This window comes from Odocoileus virginianus, chromosome 2 (genome assembly GCF_023699985.2).
Source record: "Odocoileus virginianus isolate 20LAN1187 ecotype Illinois chromosome 2, Ovbor_1.2, whole genome shotgun sequence".
Taxonomy (NCBI): Eukaryota; Metazoa; Chordata; class Mammalia; order Artiodactyla; family Cervidae; genus Odocoileus; species Odocoileus virginianus.
In genome coordinates, this window is record NC_069675.1 from 85,580,269 (window position 1) to 85,602,326 (window position 22,058).

General features: G+C 43.0%; 1 protein-coding gene across 10 annotated transcripts in view; it reads right to left on the bottom strand.

The window, feature by feature from the left end:
* RNF144A (ring finger protein 144A) overlaps positions 1 to 22,058 on the bottom strand; it is a 127,005-nt gene that overhangs the window by 76,575 nt on the left and 28,372 nt on the right. For 2 of the 10 annotated variants that reach the window (XM_070451997.1, XM_070451947.1), the window contains exon 2: positions 19,073 to 19,261. The exons of 3 other annotated variants lie outside the window; for them this stretch is intronic. The gene's annotated coding sequence lies outside the window, so the exon portion shown is untranslated. Of the gene's footprint in view, positions 1 to 11,559; positions 11,796 to 19,072; positions 19,262 to 22,058 lie in introns of those variants that run through there. 5 more of the 10 variants (XM_070451978.1, XM_070451975.1, XM_070451956.1 and 2 more) reach the window with 4 other exon arrangements.

The window sequence follows — 22,058 nt, forward strand, 5'->3', positions numbered from 1 at the left end:
GACAGCCAGCGCCATGCAGAGCTACCTGGGAGCGCACAGAGACACCCCCTCCCCCGGGGGGCGGGGGGACCCTCCCCGGCAGAGGTCACAGTGCTCTCCGTATATCAGACACCGGGAGCTCAGGACCAAGGCCAAGCTGGACATCAGGTTGAGCCCGGTCCCTCTGAAGGACCCCATTGAAGGCCAGCTCCTTCCCGACCATCACATCCTCCAAACACCCACAGAGCATGCGCACACGTCAGGGAATTTAAAAAGTAATTTTTGTAAATGCAGCTCCTTCATTCACTAAAAGCACGACCTTCCGAGGGGATGTCAGAGCCCAGGAGACCCACGGACCTCGCTGCCGAGCTCACCATCCACTCAGCTGGGTAAACCCTGGTAACATGGGGAGAAGGGATGCGGTCTCCGAAGGGGCCAGTGCGGGGATGGGGAGGGGGCGTCTCCACGGACCTGGATCTTAGGACCAGCTTCCTGCAAACACCTGACCGAGGGGAGGGAGCAACCATGGAGAACTCACTCCTCGGACACCAGTCAGGCGCGTGCAGGGACCTCAGAGTGCACTGGGCTGCAGGGAGGCCGGAAGCTGGCCTTGCAGGTTCAGATAAAGACTCAGAGCTTGGTCCTTGAAGCTCCAGTGATGGAGCTTTGATCAGAGAGTGTTTATCACTTTAGGACAATCACTCCATTGCAGAGATCCAGTTAGGTTAGAGAAACTAGTGAAAGCTCTGCTAAGATAGCTAGGGGCAGAGAAACCAGTGAGAACGTTGCTAAAGACCACTAACAATTTGGATGTGGCCTCCCTGTTTTCCGTAGTGCATGTCCGCAGTGAAAGACTATCAGCTGTGAGGGCACGGACCTTAAACCAGCAGGCCTTCCAGAACGCGGTGCTGAGGCTACTCAGTGAGCCCACGTGCCAGCAGATTAAAATAGAGCATCTCTGAATACATACCAGTAGTGAAACAGAAAGAATACTTCTCTAAGGTTCAGGAGACCCAGACTTAAGATGTGATTGCACCTTAAATTCACAAACTCTTAGACAATTCCACAACTCCTTGGAAGCCTCAGCACCATCATCTATAATTTAAGGTTAATAACAAATGCCCTGCTTCTCACGGGGTGGTCATGGGGATGGCATAAATGAAACAGGAAAGCATCAGAGGTGTCCATACAGGAGCCTGAAGACAGGGAGCCGACGGCCCCTTCTGCTCTCGGCACCTCTGACTCTCTAGTTCGGCCACTTCACAACTATTTCAGGTATACCCACATGTCAGACACCAAAGCTACCAAGGCAATTAAAGAAAGCGCCATCCTCAAAGAGTTTCTAAGAAAATAAATGACCGTGACTGGGCATCTTGTCTGAGGAAAATAGAAACAAGAGAGGAGTTTGCTAGTCCACAGCCAATACACAATTCTCTATGAATCAGACCCCCTTACCATGTAATCTGGGCTATTTTGGAAGAGCCTTAAGAAGGTTCAGAGGGATCACCTCTTTGTCAATGTCTTAGAGGGCTCATGGCCATAGGATATTTTTATAGCCTCTCTCGGAGTCAAGAGCAGTGCAGATTCTGTACTCACTCTGAATTTAACTAGTATTTAAGTGTGCTGATTATAGCTGCAAATACACTTTTTATTCCAGTTTGCGGTTGGAGAGGTGGCTGGGGAAGAAGCCTTGGAAATTTACAGCACAGAAATAGCATGTGGTCTGTCTGTTTGAAGGAACCGATCCTTCCATGAGCAGCAAGAAGGCCAGCAAAGGGCCTGAAGCAAAGACAAGACAATGAAACGAGGCTTTTTGTCACCACATCCCTGTTACCAGGGGCTTCCCAGGCGGCACTAGCAGTAAAGAAGCCACCTGTCAAAGCAGGAGACCTAAGAGACGTGGGTTCAATCCCTGGGTCAGGAAGATCCCCTGGAGGAGGAACTGGCAACCCACTCCAGTATTCTTGCCTGGAGAATCCCATGGTCAGAGGAGCCTGGTGGGCTACAGTCAATGGGGTCTCAAACAGTCAGACACAACTTCAGTGACTTAGTACACAGCACACCCTATTACTATAGTCTGGGAGAGACCCCCAAAGAAGCAGGCAGCAGCCTCAGGGCTGGGGTTTAAGAAGACCCAGGACACAGCAAGTCTAGCTGGTGCACTGGGGTCACCCTAGCAACACAACTAGGCATGATCTGAATATGAAGAAAATGATGAAAGTGGAAATGTGGAAATTGCTTTCTACCTGGCTTTGCCTGAAGGAGCAGCTCTCCTGTTTGTGGACATGAACTACTAGTGACAGAAGAGCCTAGAAAAGACTGCAAAACCTAAACTCTGGTCCAGCCACCAGCATCCTGGGGACCCTCTGAGGTCACCAGATTCTCCTCTACTGAATTAGGGGTTCAAAGGAACGGCCTTTAACCTTGGGGTTCATGCACATCCCCTGTTCTCTCCCAGGGGTCAAGAGTGGGGAGATCTTAGCTGGTATGGGCCACCAGTGCCCCAAGTTTATTCCAGTCTAAGCCTATTTATTTTTAAGACATCAGGCTTCCAGAAGACTGCTTCGAAGAATGGATCACTCAACTACCTCCGCAAAATAAGTCTGGAAATCCCTGTGCGATGTTAGCAGCACGACTTCCGTTAAGCAGAACACTCTGCCATTCCACATCCAGACTCATGGCTGCTGCCTGGCAGGGATGTGTGCAGGAGAAGAGGGCATGGAGATCTTGCCCCATATGGTCTGGCATGGCACTGGCCTCCTAATACACGCTTTTGACAATGAAACCCTCGTATGTCCCAGAATTTCAAGTCATTGAGAAAAACGTGGGACAGACAGGTTTCTTTTCAAACAAATACACTCCTGCCTGGCCTTTTTTTTTGAGAGAAGATGATGTGAGTTTCTTTATAAATACATTAGAAAGTAAGGGCAAAATGAAATTATAGGATAAGAAAATCTAGAACATCATGTTGATAACTAATGTTAATGCTGTTATGTCCTTTCTCTATAATGGACAAAGGAAGCCCCTATGTTACATACAGATTAAATCTGGACCAGTCATCTAATCCAAACTGACCAACAAATATTTCTTTACACTAACACGTATTGCTACCATTTCACTGCCCATCTATGCAGGAGTCAGTTGGTAAAGAATCCGCCTGCAATGCAGGAGACCTTGGTTCAATTCCTGGGTGGGGAAGATCACCTGGAGAAGGAAATGGCAACCCATCCCAGTGTTCTTGCCCGGGAAATCCCATGACAGAGGAGCCTGGTAGCTACAGAGAAATTTGTAATCTTAAATGCATTTACTTAAAAAGAAATCTGAAAATCATTGAGCTGTCTCTAGTCTAAGAAGTTAAAAAGCAACTGCAGAATAAACACACAGTAAGTAGAAGGAAAGATCTATTAACAGATAAAAAGAAAATACAAAATTAAAGACAGTCATAGAGTCAAAAGTATTTTTCTTTGAAAATAATAATAAAACATACACTGTCTGGCAGGTTGGTCAAGAAAAAATGAAATAGATATAGCCCAATTAACATATTCATAATGAAAAAAAGCTAGCAGGGATTTAAAGCAAAATGAATAATTTTATGCTAATTTTAACCTGAAAAACCGGTAACTATGAATATACTCCTAGAAAAATATAATTTAAGAAAACTGAAAGAAATCCAGTTTAAAAAGAAATAGGAGTTCAGATCATTTTAAACACCTTGAAAAAATTAGATAAATATCTAGCAACAAGGAAACCACGAGTTCTTGTTTTTAGCTGAGTACTACCAAAATTTCACGAGCAGATTAATTCAAATCATACACAAATTCTTGCAAGAAATAGGGGGGAAAAAAGGAAAAATAGGAAATACAAACCTCTCTCTAAATCAGACAAAAGCAGTTAAGGAAAGGAAAAATATAAGCCGAAGTTACTCATGAGTAAAGAAACAAAAATTTAAAACAAAATAAAAGCAAATAGAATCCAGATGTGCATCAGGCACGTATTTAGGGGGGAAAGTGAAGTCAAACAAGTTAGATTTATCGTAGGCATAGAAGAGAGTTTACCATTGAAATAAGGCAGATGTGCCAGATAACACAGTAAGAAGAAAACAGTGGAAACCATACCTTCATCCTAATAGATACAGAGCAGTCGTTGATAAAACTCAACATACACTTGTGATTAAAGCAGAAAACAAAACTCTGCAAAACAGAACCATAAGGGAACCTCCTAACCTAATAAAGGGTATTTGGAAAAAGGTGACAGCAAACATCGGTCTTAATTAAATAAGAACATTTCTTATAAAGATGAGGAACAATGAAGGGCTAGCTTATATTGCTTCAGTTCACTATTAGAGTTCTAACTCAAACAAAGAAGACAGGAAAAAGAAAAAAAAAGCCAGAAATGAAAAGAAATAAACCATATTTCAATTATTCACAAATGACTTTACTTCTAGGAGGATCTATAGACAAAAATATTAGAATTACTAAAAGTTTAATTGTCTGGATACAAGATATGTATAAATATCAATTAGACTTTTATCCTTTGCAAAAATGACATCTCCTAAGGCATCCCGAAACTAAGGTGGCTAGAAACAAACGTGTCACAGGTACCTAGGAGTATACAGAAAATGAGTAAGACCCATTCACAAAAGTGGACAACTTTCCCCAAATATATGGATAGAATACAAATCTATGGATAGTGATACAATGTTCATGGATAGGAGAGCTCAATATAAAAAATAAACTCAATTCTTTCTCAACTGACCTATAGATTGAAAGCAATCCAAACAAATCCCCCACTGGTTTTGTTGTTTTTGTCATTGTTATTCCTGTTTCATAAATTAACTCTAAATTTCTATAGAATGGCAAAAGTTCAAGGACAAATATCCAAAAGTCCAAGGACAAATATCCAAAAGTCCAAGGACAAATATCCAAAAGTCCAAGGACAAATATCCAAAAGTCCAAGGGTAAATATCCAAAAAAAAAAGTCCAAATATCACCCTATAAGAGGAAAAAGGTGAAAGAACCAAATATGAAGGTGTCACAGAGAATTACAGTAATTAAGAGCAGGTAACACTGATACAGAAGCGGGCAAATTAACCAAGACACAGAGAAAAAAGACACGGAAACAAACCCATGCACCTGGGGAGACAGGACATCACAGGCTGTGTATCCCAGATACATGGAAAAAACGGATTACTCAATAAGTGGTACTAGAAGAATTTATTCATCATGGATAAAACCAACACTGGATTCCTATATCACACACAAAAATTAACTCCAAGTAATTTTAAAATAGGTAAAAGAAAATAAGGGAGTAACTTATAACCTTGGGACCCAGAAGAAAATCTTAAAGTAAAGGCTCTAACCATAAATGGGCAAGGTTGTCTATATAAAATACGCTAAAATCAAGAAAAGCACCTTGTGAAAACATACAGCACAAACTAGAAGGTTATCTTTTTTAACACGTGAAACCACCATTGTGAGTCTTCTGAATATGTAAAGAATGCTTTCAAGTAGATGAAAAAACATAACCAAGTGAGAACCGACATCAAGGAGATGAACAGTCTTTTTACAGTAAATGAAACAGATGATAATTAAATATGTGAAAGAAGCTCAAAACTGCTGGTACATTAAGTTCACTCTACTATTAATTTGTCAAAAATTAAGAAGACCAATGACACCAAGTGTCGGGATAAGACAAGCGTGAATCTTAAAGGACACTTTTATTCACTGCTGGTAACAATGTGCATTGATATAACCACTGTGTAAATTAACAGGGCATTTTCTTGTAAAGTTGGTCATAAATTAGCCTTTCTTTAGTCCCAAACTCTCCTCCCTGGTATATAACAAAAAGAAAAAGAAATGGCATATGTGCAGCAGAGATATGTGCAAGAATATAAATAGCAGGGTATTTTGTGACAGCAAAAGACTGAAAATAACTCAAACACCCACTGACAGGAGGAAGCATGGATGTTAACCTTATCAGATATTATATAAGTGAGATGAATAAATATAGCTGCACAGAACAAGGCTGTTAAACCTGGAATCAAAACACTGAACAACATCATGACACAACTTTTAACGACTAGTATTACATATATTTTTAGGGATATGGACTACCAAAAACAGCAAGGAAAGATGATAGTGCAGGGAAGGGCAGTCAGATAAAAGAAAATGTCCACATCGGGGTCATGGTGTTGGTGATGATTTTGTTTGAGAAAGGTTCATTAATTATACTTCGTAACTCACATATATAAAATGTTATATGTATCAGATCCAACCTATCAGATGTTTTTTAAAAGATATGATTAGATATAATCTGGTTCAGATTTAAAACAGGTATCTTTCCAGGTATACTGAATTTTCTAGATGCTGAAACTAAGAAACAAATTAAAAATTATTAGTGTTATTTTTCTGGGGAGGACAAAGAGATGAGGCATTTACACCTGTGTTTAATAATTTGTCTGTATTTTAATAATTTTACTGCACGTGAACTGATAGTTAAAAGTCACTCAGTCGTGTTTGACTCTGCGACCCCATGGAATGTAGTCCATGGAATTCCCCAGGCCAGAATACTGGAGTGGGTAGCCTTTTCCTTCTCCAGGGGATCTTCCCAACCTAAGAATTGAATCCAGGTCTCCCACATGGTAGGTGGATTCTTTACCAGCTGAGCCACAAGGGAAGCCCACTACATGCATATATGTATTAAAAATATTAAGTAACCAGTTTAAATTGGTGAACTTCAGAAACTCAGAGGCTGAGAGCAACAAGAGCTCCTCAGTGGATTCCAATGGACCACTGTTGATTTATTGTCAATGAATTTAAAGAAAACAGGGATGTCTGGGCTGAGCTGGTGGCCAGATCTCTGAGTGGATGTTCTAGACCATGTCCACACGCCATCCCTACCCAAAGCCTCCATCCATCTCCCTGGCCAGGAAGATAGCTCTGGGTTCAAGAAGTCAAGAAGTTCAAGGAATCAAGAAGTCAGATTCAACTCCAATACCAGGTCTTAAGGTCTATGGATTTCATGATCCTTTTTAATTAAGAAGACTCCTTTAGGTCCTATCCTATAAAAGAACAGGATCATGTACTTTTAATTTCTTCTCTATGCTAACGGAAACTTTTCGATTCTATTAAAAAAAAAAAAAAAGAGTATGAAATGCTTTCCCCACTTGGCTAGGCCCCTCTTCAGAGATTGTGTAATGTGATTTTTTTCCCCCAGCTTGGAAGAATTTATACATGAAACATCCTGCTTCTTGTTAGTCCTCATATTCAGTTCACTCACTCACACAGTCTGCTCTTCACTCTGATGTTTCAAAACCCCATAGTGCATCTGATTTTCTTTCTAGGGGGTGCTGGTGATAAGATTACACTCTCTGATGTTCACTTCAGCTTGCACTACAATGTTGAACTTGAGCTGGGCAGAGAGGATTTAGAACAAAATTACAAAGTACCTTGCAAAGTATCTTGTAGGGCCGACACTACTTGCAAAGTATCTGGTAGAGCCGACACTTCCTAACACATCTAGGGGTGGCAGCCCCAGAACCCGATGGCCTCATGTCAGCTCGTCTCTCCCCACACTAATCCTGCCCACTAATGGATTGAAAGTGATGTTCCTGAACTCTGCAAATTCATCAAGTTCAATATATATGGCCCTTCCCTCAACTGGGTAGTGACTACTCAGGATATCTTTAGATTTCCACAAAGCACAGGCCAACTCCTCTTTATTAAAGAGGCTCTTTCACAACTCCAACTCCCAGACAGGACCCCATCCCACTGCCACCAACTTCTTGCTTGAAGACGTCTCGCAAACCTAAATAATGTCCATTTTTAACCAAGCTCTTTTCCAAGACTTCCTATTTCCTCCCTGCTTTCCAGGTGCTGCAAGCCCATCCAAAACCTTCTTTACAGGCAGAAAGTTCAAGTGAGATGTGGAAGCTGGGTGTGCTGGGTTAGCTGGGCTCCACCATTTCCCAGCTGCATCATCCTGAACAAGTCGCTCTGGGTCTTAGTTTTCTCAGCTGGACCGTGGGAACAACAGTAGCTATCATCACGGGAGAGCTGCAGAAGCCAACAGCGCACAGCGCACACAGAGGTTCAAGTATAAACTCCCAGGCCGGATACCAACGACAGCTGTGAGCAGACATCCTTTGCTATTTCACCACTCCCTAGACACGAGTATGGTAGCTTCAGGAGCCCGAGAATGAATCAAGGTTGTGGCTTCTTTCTGCTGTGCTGGAAGGCATCCCTCAGTCCCATCCTCCAAATTCATACAGCCCTCCCTAGGAACTGGACCACCCCTCCCCTGAGCACAAAACGCACATCATGACCACAGGAACGCCGGGCCCTCCTCACAGCTGTGCGCGGGTGCTTCCTGTCATCTTGTTTGCATCTTCTATGCTCCCAAGGTCAGCCCTCTCCACCCCTCCCTCAGGCCCCAGAGGAGGCTGCAGGTGGTCATCCTATTTGCATTTGGTTCCTGCTCAGTAACGAATAGCTGAATGTTGTTTACACATCACATCACGAGAATTGAGTCCACCCTTCAGGCACAGCGGATGTCACCAGGGACTTCCGGGTAGGTAGGGCAGCACTGCTGTCATTCCCATTTTAACAAAGAAGAAATCCAGGCTCTGAGATGCCAGTGACTTTCCCCAGCTCTGATTTCCTGGTGGCTCAGATGGCAAAGCATCTGCCTGCAATGCAGGAAATCTGGGTTCAATCCCTGAGTTGGGAAGATCCCCTGGCAACCCACTCCAGTACTCTTGCCTAGAAAATTCCATGGATGGAGAAGACTGGTGGGCTACAGTCCATGGGGTCACAAAGAGTCGGACAGGACTGAGCGCCTTCACTTTCACTTCCCTCAGCTCCTGGGAAGGAAGGGGTAAAGCTGGGCCCGGACCTGCCTTCTGACTCCCCATCCACCTCTTCCACCACAACACAGAGCTTTGAATCTGCTCTACGTGCCCCAAAGGAGAGATTTTCTGGTTTTCCTAGGGAGGAACTGAGCTACAGCCAACAATAACCTTTTACAAGTATACAGGACTTTAGCACATTCCTCAGTCGTCATAAAATTATAGAAGAATTTTAAATAGTTGCAGAAGATACGACTTCTGGCATACTGGAAATATTGTCTTTTTAAAATAAAGTAGCAACAGTTGAAAGAAGTGCAATTTCTAGTATATCATTTATTCTTTTAAATATCCATGAATAGCTAAAGCAATCCTGAGAAAGAAGAACAAAGCTAAACACATCCTGACTTCAAACTATATGACGAAGCTACAATAATCAAAACAGTACAGTATTGGCATAAAACAGACACAGAAATCAATGGAACATAATAAAAATCCTAAAAGTTTCTGCATGGCAAAAGAAATCATCAACAAAGTGAAAAGGCAACTTGTAGCATGGGAAAAAATATTTGTAAATCCCCTATCTGATAAGGGGTTAACATCCAAAATATAGAAAGAACTCATATCACTCCATAGTAAAAATACAAATAATCCAATTTTGAAACGGGCAAAGAACTTAAACAGATATTTTTCTAAAGGAGATGTACAAATGGCCAACAGGTAGATGAAAATATATGCTCAACATCACTATGCATCATGGAAATGTAAATCAAACCACAAGATGCCACCTCACACCTGTTAGAATGTCTGTTATCAAAGAGGCAAGAGATAAATGCTGACAAGGGGGTAGACAAGAGGGTATCGTTGGACACTGATGATGGAAACTGTAAACTGCAACAGCCCCTGAGGAAAATAGTATGGCGGTTCCTCAGGTTATTAAAAATATAACAAAGGGATCCAGCAGTCCCACTTCTGGGTATACATCTGAAGGAAACAAAATCATTAACTCAAAGAGATAACTGAAGTCCCATGTTCAGTGTGGCTCTACCCTCTGTAGGCAAGATGTTAGAAACAACCTAAGTGTCTGTTGACAGATGAATGGATAAATGTATGTATGTATATATATATGGCATATGTAAGGTGTAAATATAATGGATTATTATTCAGCGTTAAAAAAGAGGGAGTCTTGCCATCTGCAGCATGGATGAACTGGTGGCATTATGCAGGTGAAACAAACTAGACCACATGGTATCACTTATATTGAAATCTTAAAAAAAAAAAAAAAGGAAAACCCATAGAAACAGAGGGAAGAAAGGTGGCTGTTAAGTTCAGGGGGTAGGGGAAATAGGGAGCAGTTGGTAAAAGGGTGAAAACTTTCAGTTATAAGACGACTAAGATCTAAGGATCTAACATATAAATGGTGACTATACAGGCCTCTGTTTTAAACCAATACATTCAGAAAAAATATATTCACTTCAATGCACCTCTCCACAGAAAATACCTTAATACATGATTTTATCATAACCATCTTTCAATTATATGTTTGTTCATATTATTTGCATATTTATCTCCTTCCAATAGTTTAACAGATGAAGACAGTTTTCACTGTTAAGCCAATGAACCAATAAGAATTCCTTTCTATCAGGAAGATTTTACTGTATTTTAAATTCAGATAAGTGTGTTTATACATAGATGATACATAGAATAAATTATGGAATACGCTCATAAAATCAGCCATTAAAATAAGTAAATTCAGGGCTAAAATGAGATTGAGGTAAGTCAATTACGTTATGCAGTTTTCAATATATGATAATGACCAGATACTAAAGATTTCCTCACTGACATTAATCAAGCATGTTAACTGTAGCAGAAACCATTAAGTATCATAAAGGATGCTATTTCTTTGGTAAAAGGGCTTGCATGTGTTTGTGAAGCTCTGTTGTTAAGCTTTGGGGACTTAAAAAAAGAAAAAAAAAAGGTACTGTATGAAGAAGGAAATGGCAACCCACTCCACTATCCTTGCCTAGAAAATCCCATGGACCAGGGAGCCTGGCTGGCTGCTAGCCACAGGGTCACAAAGAGCTGGACAGGACTAAACGACTGAGCACACACTCATTGTGATTTTTTTAATTGAGGAGGGGAAAAAAATTCCATTAATTTTGTTAAGCCAAATGATTAAACTTTTCCTTGATTATTTTCCCTGTTTGCCGTCTTTTCTTTTGTAACAGTGTCCAATGAATCGGTCCAAATTACTTAAAAACATTCTATCACTATGCTAACAAATTCTGATGGTTCCTGACCAGCCACAGGAGGGGGTCTAATCCAGACTGGCAGAGTCCAGCCCAAGGGGCCCTGAGCACTGCCTTCCGCCCTCTGTCCCTCCCTTCTCTCCACTCAAGACATGTCCCTTCAGCCGTGAAGGGACCTAGTACTCAGCACCCGTTTCTCGTAGTCTCAGTTCTGCTCCAACCTGCACTCAAGTTTTGGGAACTGGCATCCCACAACTGCTGGCTAACATTCATCAGAGGAAAAGATCAGAGCAGAAACCCACCCACGGCTCCTCCTCCATCCCTCTTAGATCTTGCACACAACAGGTACTCATCAAGTGTCTGCTGCCTGGATGCCCAGAGAAACTCACACTATACTGGGAAACAGGCACTTGCTTGTCTCTGACCAGAGGGCCTCGCTGCCACTGGGCCCTGGGACGCGGAGACGGTGAGAATGCTTAGCAGACTTACCCAGCAAATGCTGACTTGACAGAACAGCCTAGACAACAGCACCTGCAGCTCTCAAAACAAACAGAACAAGAACAGCAACAGCAAAAGCCCAAGAAACTGCAACTGAGACAAATGTGGAAAATGTGACACCGTTACAATTTCTTTTACCGAGACCCTCAGCCACGGGATCTCAGAAGAGCATCTTTATCTTTATATGTTTCTGTTTCTAAAAATACCGCTGGCCTAACCGCCTCAGCCACTCTGAAACCATGAGAACTAAAGCCGGGTATTGATATTTTCGATCCTAGTTAGTGTTTTAAGCGACCTTTGCCTTAAAGCTTCACCAGCCAAGACTGAGCCCCGGGTCCCAGCTGCAGCTCTCGGAATGCCGGCCGTTCCCAAGGCCACGTCAAAGCCAAGGCTCAGCTAAACTTTCTTTACAGAAGATTTCTTTTCTTATCGATGACATTCTCCAACTGCGGGGGGGAGAGGGGAAGGAAAAGAAAAAAAACTCTTGTTTCAGATTTAGCTACTTCAATCACAGAAGCGAGACCTGGGGGTGGTTTATATCCTCCGAAGGCTGTTTCTCTTTATAAATCCTAAACATTTAAAAATAGCTTTGCCTGTGCTGGAATGTCATTTTCGGGTATTTGGGCTTCTTCCACATGAATCTTTTTGTGACTGTGAGGCCATTTCAGTTCTTGGAATTTGCTGGAGACAGATTCCCAAACACAGCGTCCTGGGAGGTTGGAGTGGGCCGATGTGGGGAAAAAGCACAAGTCCACTCTGCTGGGCAACCCGTTCTTTTCCAGGGTGCTTTCAAGTTCCCGTCATACCTGGGGAGACTGTGTCCGGACTAGTCAGGGTACTGCAGAGAAAGCTGCAATAACCCTAAAACATTGTAGCTGGGGTCAAAACGCACACACACACTCACACACTCACTCAGTACCCAGGCCTGTGAAGAAGGGGGTGGGGTGGGGGCGGGGCTTGAAAGGTCACTTTTCACACTTCCTGTTTCCTTGCAGCACTGATGAGCTGGCTAGAGACCTCCCTCGGCCTCAGCAAAAAAAATTGTCAGTGAGAAATTAGCAACAGATTCCCAGGATTACTGGAGAAAGGCTGGTAATGTCAGTACATGGTACACAGTCAAGGGATTCAATGGGGATTCTCAAGCAGGCCCTTTCAGAGTGCAGGCGACAAGGCTGGCCTACTGGTTAGGACTCCACGCTCTCACTGAGGGTTCAATCCCTGGTCGTGGAACAAACATGCTGCTAGCCAAAACAATTAAAAAATAAAGGGCAGGTGGTGAAAAGGCAAGGCAAGCTGATGAAGACTTGAGGCTGTCGGGAGGGAATGTTGGAATTTAGCTTCCCTAAAGTGCTCCAACAACACAAGAGATGACTCTACACATGGACATCACCAGATGGCCAAATTCAGATTGATTATATTCTTTGCAGCCAAAGATGGAGAAATTCTACACAGTCAGCCAAAACAAGACCGGGAGTTGACTGTAGCTCAGGTCATGAACTCCTTATTGCAAAATCTAGACTTAAAATGAAGAAAGTAGGGAAAACCAATAGACCAATCATGAGTGTGAGTGAAAAGTTTCTCAGTCGTGTCCAATTCTTTGCAAACCCATGGATTATACAGTCCATGGAATTCTCCAGGTCAGAATAATAGAAGAGTGGGTAGCCTTTCCCTTCTTCAGGGGATCTTCCCAACCCAGGTATCAAACTCAGGTCTCCTGCATTTCAAGTGGATTCTTCACCAGCTGAGTCACAAGGGAAGCCCATGGTATGACTTAAATCAAATCCCTTGTGGTTATACAGTGGAAGTGACAAATAGGTTCAAGGAATTAGATCTGATAGACAGAGTGCCTGAAGAACTAGGGACAGAGGTGCATAACATTGTACAGGATGCAGTGATCAAAACCATCCCCATGAAAAAGAAATGCAAAAAGGCAAAATGGTTGTCTGAGGAGGCCTCAAAAATAGCTGAGAAAAGAAAAGAAGCAAAAGGCAAAGGAGAAAAGGAAAGATATATCCATCTACATCGAGAGTTCCAAAGAATAGCAAGGAGAGATAAGTAAGCTTTTCTAAGTGATCAATGGAAAGAAACAGAGGAAAACAATAAAAAAGGAAAGACTCTTGAGATCTCTTCAAGAAAATTAGATATCAAAGGAACATTTCATACAAAGATGAGCACAACAAAAGACAGAAACGGTATGGACCTAACAGAAGCGGAAGATATTAAGAACAGGTGGCAAGAATTCACAGAAGAACTATACAAAAAAGATCTTCACAACCCAGATAATCATGAGGGTATGATCATTCACCTAGAGCCAGACATCTTGGAATGCAAAATCAAGTGGGCCTTAGGAAGCATCACTATGAACAAAGCTAGTGGAGGTGATGGAATTCTAGCTGAGCTATTTCAAATCCTAAAAGAAAATGCTGTGAAAGTGCTGCACTCAATGTGACAGCATATCTGGAAAACTAAGCAGTGGTCACAGGATTGGAAAAGGTCAGTTTTCATTCCAATCCCAAAGAAAGGCAACACCAAAGAATGCTCAAACTACCACACAATTGCCCTCATCTCACATGCTAGCAAAGTAATGCTCAAAATTTTCGAAGCCAGCCTTCAACAGTACGTGAACCAAGAACTTCCAGATGTTCAAGCTGGATTTAGAAAAGGCAGAGGAACCAGAGATCAAATTGCCAGCATCTGCTGAGTTATAGGAAAACCAAGAGAGTTCCAGAAAATCATCTGCTTTATTGACTATGTTAAAGCCTTTCACTGTGTGGATCACAACAAACTGGAAAAATCTTAAAGAGAGGGGAAATACCAGGTATTCCTGAGAAATCTGTATGCAGGTCAAGAAGCAACAGTTAGAACTGGACATGGAACAACAGACTGGTTCCAAATTGGGAAAGAAATACATCAAGGCTGGATATTGTCACCCTGCTCATTTAACTTAGACATAGAGTACATCATGGGAAATGCTGGGCTGGATGAAGTACAAGCTGGAATCAAGATTGCCGGGAGAAACATCAATAACCTCAGATATGCAAATGACACCATCCTTACAGCAGAACTAAAGAGCCTCTTGATGAAAGTGAAAGAGGAGAGTGAACAAGCTGGCTTAAAACTCAACATTCAAAAAACAAAGATCATGGCATGTGGTCCCATCACTTCATGGCAAATAGATGGAGAAAGAATGGAAACAGTGAGAGACTTTATTTTCTTGGTCTCCAAAATCACTGCAGATGGTGACTGCAGCCAAGAAATTAAAAGACACTTGCTCCCTGAAAGAAAAGTTATGACCAACCTAGACAGCATATTAAAAAGCAGAGACATTACTTTGCTGACAAAGGTCTGTCTAGCCAAAGCTATGGTTTTTCTAATAGTCATATATGGATGTGAAAGCTGGACCATAAAGAAAGCTAAGCGCCGAAGAATTGATGCTTTTGAACTGTGGTGTTGGAGATGACTCTTGAGAGTCCCTTGGACTGCAAGGAGATCAAACCAGCCCATCCTAAAGGAAATCAGTTCTGAGTATTCATTGGAAGGACTGATGCTGAAGCTGAAGCTCCAGTACTGTGGCCACCTGATGTGAAGAACTGACTCATTGGAAAAGACCCTGATGCTGGGAAAGATTGAGGGCAGGAGGAGAAGGGGACGACAGAGGATGGGATCGTTGGATGGCATCACTGACTCGATGGACAAGAGTTTGAGCAACTCAGGGAGTTGGTGATGGGCAGGGAAGCCTGGCAGACTGCCATCCATGGGGTCGCAGAGTCAGACAAGACTGAGCGACTGAACGGAACTGAAAGTGCCCCATTTCCCCAGGTCCAGGCACACTGACAGCCCACTGCTCCTGTCTTCCTAGCCAAGCCCTCCAGTGTCCCAGTACAGACAGCACTGGCCCTTCCCCAGCCCCTGCAGGCCACCCATTGCCCACCCTGATCTCCTCCTCATGACCCACGTGCTATCTCCTCAAGTCACCATGGTAACCTCCTGGTGACCTGGGTCATCTCTCTCCTACAGGCACTGTTGTTCAGGCAGTCCTTTCATTTTGCCTCTCTGCTCAGCCAAACAATATTCTTTTTTCTTTTTCTTAATTTTTATTGGAGTATCGTTGATTTATAGTGTTGTATTAGTTTCAAGTGCACAGCAAAATGAATCAGATATATATATATGTATATATATATCCATTCTTTTTCAGATTCTTTTCCCATATAGATTATTAGAAAATACTGAGTAGAGTTCCCTTTGCTACAAAGTAGGCCCTTGTTCATTATCTATTTTATACATAGTAGTGCATATGAACCTAGAAATTATCGTACTAAGTGGAGTGAGTCACACAAAGACAAATAACACATGATATCACTTATATGTGGGATCTAATTTTAAAATGATACAAATGAACCTTTTTACATAACAGAAACAGACTCACAGATCTTGACATTTCAAGTCTTGAGCTACTATGCGCGTAGTTTGCTCAGTCGTGTCCGACTCTGCAACCCCACGGACTGTAGCCCGCCAGGCTTCTCTGTCCATGGGATTCTCCAGGCAAGAACACTGGAGTCGGCTGCCATAAGCTCCTCCAGGGGATCTTCCCAAACCAGGGATCAAGCCCAGGTCTTCCGCATTGTAGGCGGATTCTTTACCGTCAGGGAAGCCCAAGAATGCTGGAGCAGGTAGCCCATCCCTTCTCCAGAGGATCTTCCTGACCCAGGAATCAAGCCGGGGTCTTCTGCCCTGCAGGTGGATTCTTTACCAACTGAGCTGCCAGGGATGCTACTGTGCATGCTTTCAACTGTCTAGATAAACAGTCATACGGATAGGGGTCTTTCCACCTGTGGCCACGAGCTCCCGGAGGATTCACACCAGGGATCACTCTGTACCTGCCTCTCCCTGGGGGTCTCCTCACTCTTTCCCTTTTTCCTCAAACTAACAAGACCTCCTGCACCATGGAAGTCTCAGCTGATGACTTCACTTCCAATTTCACAAAGAAAATAGAAGCAATCACAAGGAAATGCCTCTCTGAGCGCCACATGTGTCTTTCATATAGACCATCCCCACCAGTAACTATCAGTGTCCCTCCCTAAACAACCCCACCTGTACACAAACACACCTCCTTCACCTACTCAAGACACAGTCCCAGCAGCCCTCTGTCGTATATTAACATTTTTTTCCTCTCTACTAGACCATCCCCACGGATGTATAAATAAAGCTAATGCATCTAACTAAAAACAAATTCTCTCAGACTGACTTACCCCACCAGACACCACCCCATATTCTGCTCCCCTTGGCAGCAAACCTCCTCCAAACTGTTGTCAACAATCTCTGTCTCATATTCTTGCCTCCATCTTTCCCTTCAAACCCACTCTCCTTGGCCTTGGTTGCCATAACCACCAGACCCACATGACATTTTGCTGTTTTTACTGAAGCCACCAATGACCCGCATGGCACTGGTTCAAGAATCAGTTCTCCGTCTCCACCTCACTTGGCCCATCCACATGCTGGGCACAGCTCATCATTCCCTCCTTCTGAAATGATTGCATGTGGCTTTCAAGAAGACTCACCCTTGGATTTCCCCCTTTCTGCCTAGCAGTTGCTTCTTGGTGCTCCGAAAGCTGGAAAGTCCCAGGACCCAATCTTGAAAACTCCTCTCTCCCTAGGATTTCATCTGACCTTATTCCTTTAATAACCACAGACCAAAGACCTCCACTGTATCTCCATCTCAGACCACCGTCTTCAACTACCAGATCTGGATATACCTGTCACTCAGCATCTCCAGTTGGGGGTCTTATAATCTCAAACATAATCTGTTCAAAATCGAACCCCTTGTGGCACCACACCCTTGCCACCACCCTGGCAGACTTCCTCATCTCAGTTGGTGACAACTCTCCAGTTAAATCTTTGCCATTGTGATGGACTTTCCCTTCTTCTCAAGCCCTACATCCATTCTGCCAGGACACCTTAAGGGTTCTTTCTTCAAAATGTATCCAGAATGTGACCACTTCCTGCTTTTCACGGCTACCAATGGAGCAGGCCACTGAATTATCTCTTGCTGGAATTACTACAGTGGATTTCTCTAACAACCTCTAAGTGGTCTCCTGGTTTTCCCCTATCCTCTAACATCAGTGCCAGAATGAGCCAATTAAAATGGATCCTGCCCCTCCTCTGCTTAAAACCCTGCACTGATTTTTCAAACCCATAATTCCTCCAACAGTCTGTGATGCTAAACAGTCAGTTCTCCACTGTCTCCTAACCACCCCACACCACCTGACTCACAGCTCTGGGCTGGTTCCCCTCCAGCCCCGCTGCCTCTCGGTGTTCCTGGACTCTGGGCCTTCACACACACATCTTCTTCTAACTCCAATTCTCTTGTCCCAGATGCTAACTGGCTAATTTCCAGTTCAGTTCAGTCACTCAGTCATGTCCCACTCTTTGCGACCCCATGGACTGCACCACGCCAGGCCTCCCTGTCCATCACCAACTCCTGGAATTTACTCAAATGTATGCCAATTGAGCCGGTGATGCCATCCAACCATCTCATCCTCTATCATCCCCTTCTCTCACCTTCAATCCTTCCCAGCATCAGGGTCTTTTCAAATGAGTCAGCTCTATGCATCAGGTGGCCAAAGTATTGGAGCTTCAGCTTCAACATCAGTCCTTCCAATGAACATTCAGGACTGATTTCCTTTAGCAGAGACTGGTTGGATCTCCTTGCTGTCCAAGGAACTCTCAAGAGTCATCTCCAACACCACAGTTCAAAAGCATCAATTCTTCAGTGCTCAGCTTTCTTTATGGTCCAACTCTCACACCCATACATGACTACTGGAAAAACCATAGCCTTGACTAGATGGACCTTTGTTGGCAAAGTCCCACAGTTCCTTAAATCCCTGTTCAAGTGTAAACTTTTTAACGAGACCTCCCAGAGCATTCCATTTAAAACTCCACCCCTCTAGACCTGGTAGCTTTTTATTTTCTCCATGACACTTAGGCCTGGGAACGAGACATAAAATTTGCTCCCTCACACGGTCTGTCTCCTGGTGCCCGTCCCCACCCTCACCTTCCACTCACATCCCGCCATCCTGGAACGTCCATGAAAGCAGAAGGGCTGGAGAAGCACAGCACCAGGCGCAATGCAAGGGGCCCAATCCATCTCTTCCGGGTGAGTCCATGAATCGTGGAAACCCTGGCCACACCACTTTGATCTTCTAAACCTGTTTCCCAGTCTACAAAACCAGACTGGCACTATCAACCTCATCAGGTTGTTAAAAGCAGTAAACGAGGACCTCGGTGGAAATCTTTGTAAGATATTAATTACTGTAATCACTTAACATAACACGCTAAGGACCATCCTCAATATTAATTAAGGGTAAGCAAACAAGGCAACAGCTTACATGGTGCGGTTTAAGAAGTTCAGAAAAACTCATTCAAGGTCTTTCCCAACTGCCTGAGATTCCAGCTAGAAGACATAAATGAAGGTTTTCAAGCTTTCATTTTCCAAATTCAAAGTTACCTCTGATATGTCCTGATGGGAGGAGAGGAACGGTCTTCCAGCCAAATTCCAGGGTCCCCAGGGGCTCAGCTGGCCCACCCCCTCATGGCAGGACGCCCTCCTGGAGAAGAGGGAGGAGGTCTCTGGCACTGAGGTCCCTGCAGACCTGGGGGATGTGGAGAACACCGGACTCCGCCGAGTGCTGACCACCTGGGGACAGGAGAAGGGTACGGAGCTTAGTGAGCAGGTCTGGGCGGGGGGCAGCGAACATCAACATGCCCACTCAGCGCCATCCTGGCATCAGCCTTTCCAATCTCCAACCCAAGAGGGAAAGCCTGTGATATAACCACTAGAGTCTAGGCAGATTAATCGATGAAAGTATTACAGTTCACTGGAAGAAGAGCTGAGGTTTATGGTAAGTAACCAAACTCCACCACGAGGTTAACAGATACATTTACCAACACAGACAATTTCCAGATGACAAAGTGTCCCTGGTCTTCCTTTCCGCCCCCTCCTTTCTCAGTCATAGCCGTCCAGGTTTGCCCCAACTGGACTCCTACAGGGAGAGAATTAGGTCCATAGAAAAGCAACATAAAGCAAGACTACATGAACTGCAATCCCCAGGGAAACTACTAAGGAGATAACTGAAAAATGAATAAAGAATGAACTACAGAATTAAAAAGGCAGATTAGAAGCTAACACTAAAGAAGGCAAAATAGAGGAATAAAGGAACACAAATGACACAGATCCATAGGGAAAAACAGCAAAACGACAAACATAAATTCTATCTCATGGTTAACAATACTAAATAGTCTAAACACTCCAATCAAATGGCAGAAATGGGTACCATGGATAAAGAACATATGCTGTCAAAAGAGACCCACTTCAGAACAGCATCAAAGAGTAAAACACTTATAAATTCACAAGCTATACAATATTTATATGTTGAAAATTACCAAAACATCATTACAAGAAATTAAAAACTAAGTAAATAGACATCCTGTGCTCTAGGACTGAAAGGCAATACTTCCCAAATTGATCTTCAGGTTCAATGCAATCTCTGTTAAAATCTCAGCTTTCTTTTTTACAAAAATTGACAAGTTGTTCCTAAAATTCATATAGAAATCCAAGACACATAGAGACAAAACAACCTTAAAAAAGAAAAGCAAAGTTGGAGAATTCACATTTACTGATTAAAAAAAAAAAGCTACCATAATCAAAATAGTGTAATACCGGTATAAGGACACACAGAAAAGGAAAATGGCTTAGAATTGATATCCAGAAATAAACCCACATATTTATGTTTAATTGATTTTTGACAAGAGTGCCATGACAATCCAAGGAATAAATGATAGCTTTTCAAAAAATAGTACTGACATTCAAAAATGAATCTCTACACAGACCTTATACCTTCCACAAAAATTAACTCAAAATGGATTATAGACCTAAATGTAGGAACAGAAAATTATGAAACTCCTGGAAGAAATCATAGCAGTAAATCTTTGTCATCTTTACCTACTAGTTTCTTAGATATGCCTCCAAAAGCACATACAACAAAAGAAAAAGAGGTAAGTTGGAACTCAATCAAAATTTTAAAATTGTGTGTACTACTGACAACCATCAATAAAGTAAAACCAACCCACAGAAGGGGAGAAAATATACGCAAATCCATCTATCTGATACAGACATTATACAAATCTGATAAAGATGTTGTATCCAGATTATATAATGAACACATTCAAATCAACAATAAAAAGAGAAATAACCTAAATAAATAATGGGAAAAAGATGTAAATAGACATTTCTCCAAAAAAGGATATCCAAATGGCCAACAAGTATATCTAAAAAATGCTCAACATGATTATTCAGCTTAGGAAAGGCAAATCAAATGAGATATCACGTCACACCCACTAAGATGACTAGAACCAAAGACAGAAGACAACAAGGGTAGTTACAAATGTAGAGAATTCTGAACCCTTACATTACACATTGCTACTGGGAACTGAGTGGTGCAGCTGCTCTGAGAAATTGGCAGTTCCTCAAAGTGAGAAACACAGAGTCACGTATAACCCAGCAATTTCACACCTAGGTATGCACCCAAGAGGATAGAAAACAAACGTCCGCACAAAAACCTACATGGGAATGTTCACAGCAGCATCACTCAAAATAGTCAATAAGTGGGAACAACCCAAATGTCCAGCAGCTGGGGAATGCAGTTTGTCCACACATGGAGCTGGAATGCTACAATAAGGAGGAACCATGAAGGCACCCCAGGTAGCTCAGCGGTGAAGAATCTGCCTACAATGCAGGAGACCTGGGTTCCACCTCTGGGTCAGGAAGGTCTCCTAGAGAAGGAAATGGCAACCCACTCCAGTGTTCTTGCCCGGGAAATCCCACAGATGGAGGAGCCTGGCTGACTACAGTCCACAGGGTTGCAAAGAGTTGGACACGACTTAGCAACTAAACACACACATGAATGCATCACGCTAAGTAGAAGAAAATAGAAAGTCAAGCAAAAAGGCTACAAAACACAAGAAAATGTACATATGAAATGTCCAGAAGAGGCAAATCCAGAGAGACAGAAAGCAGAATGATGGTCTCTAGGAGTTTAGGGCAGGCAAGAGTAAGGAAGGACGGTTACTGGACTGGGGTTTGGGAGGGAACTGAAAATCTTCTAGCACCGGAACGGGCGTGACACTTGTGCAACTTTGGGAGTATCCTGAAAATCCCTGAATTGTATACTTCAAAATGGTGAATTTTATACTACATGAATTACATCTCCAAGAAACTTCTGTTTAAAAAGAATAGTGGTGGGCACAAGGTCGCAAGAGTCGGACACGACTTAGTGACTAAACCCCCACCAGACCTGAGATTCATCCCAATGGACAGACCCACATCTCCTCGGGAGCCAGCCCTCCCTCCCTGCTTTTACTGAGATGACAAGCTTGGCCCCCATGAGGCCGTACCAAGTGAGTTCTCCTGCAAAGCTCCAGACTGGCTTCCGAAG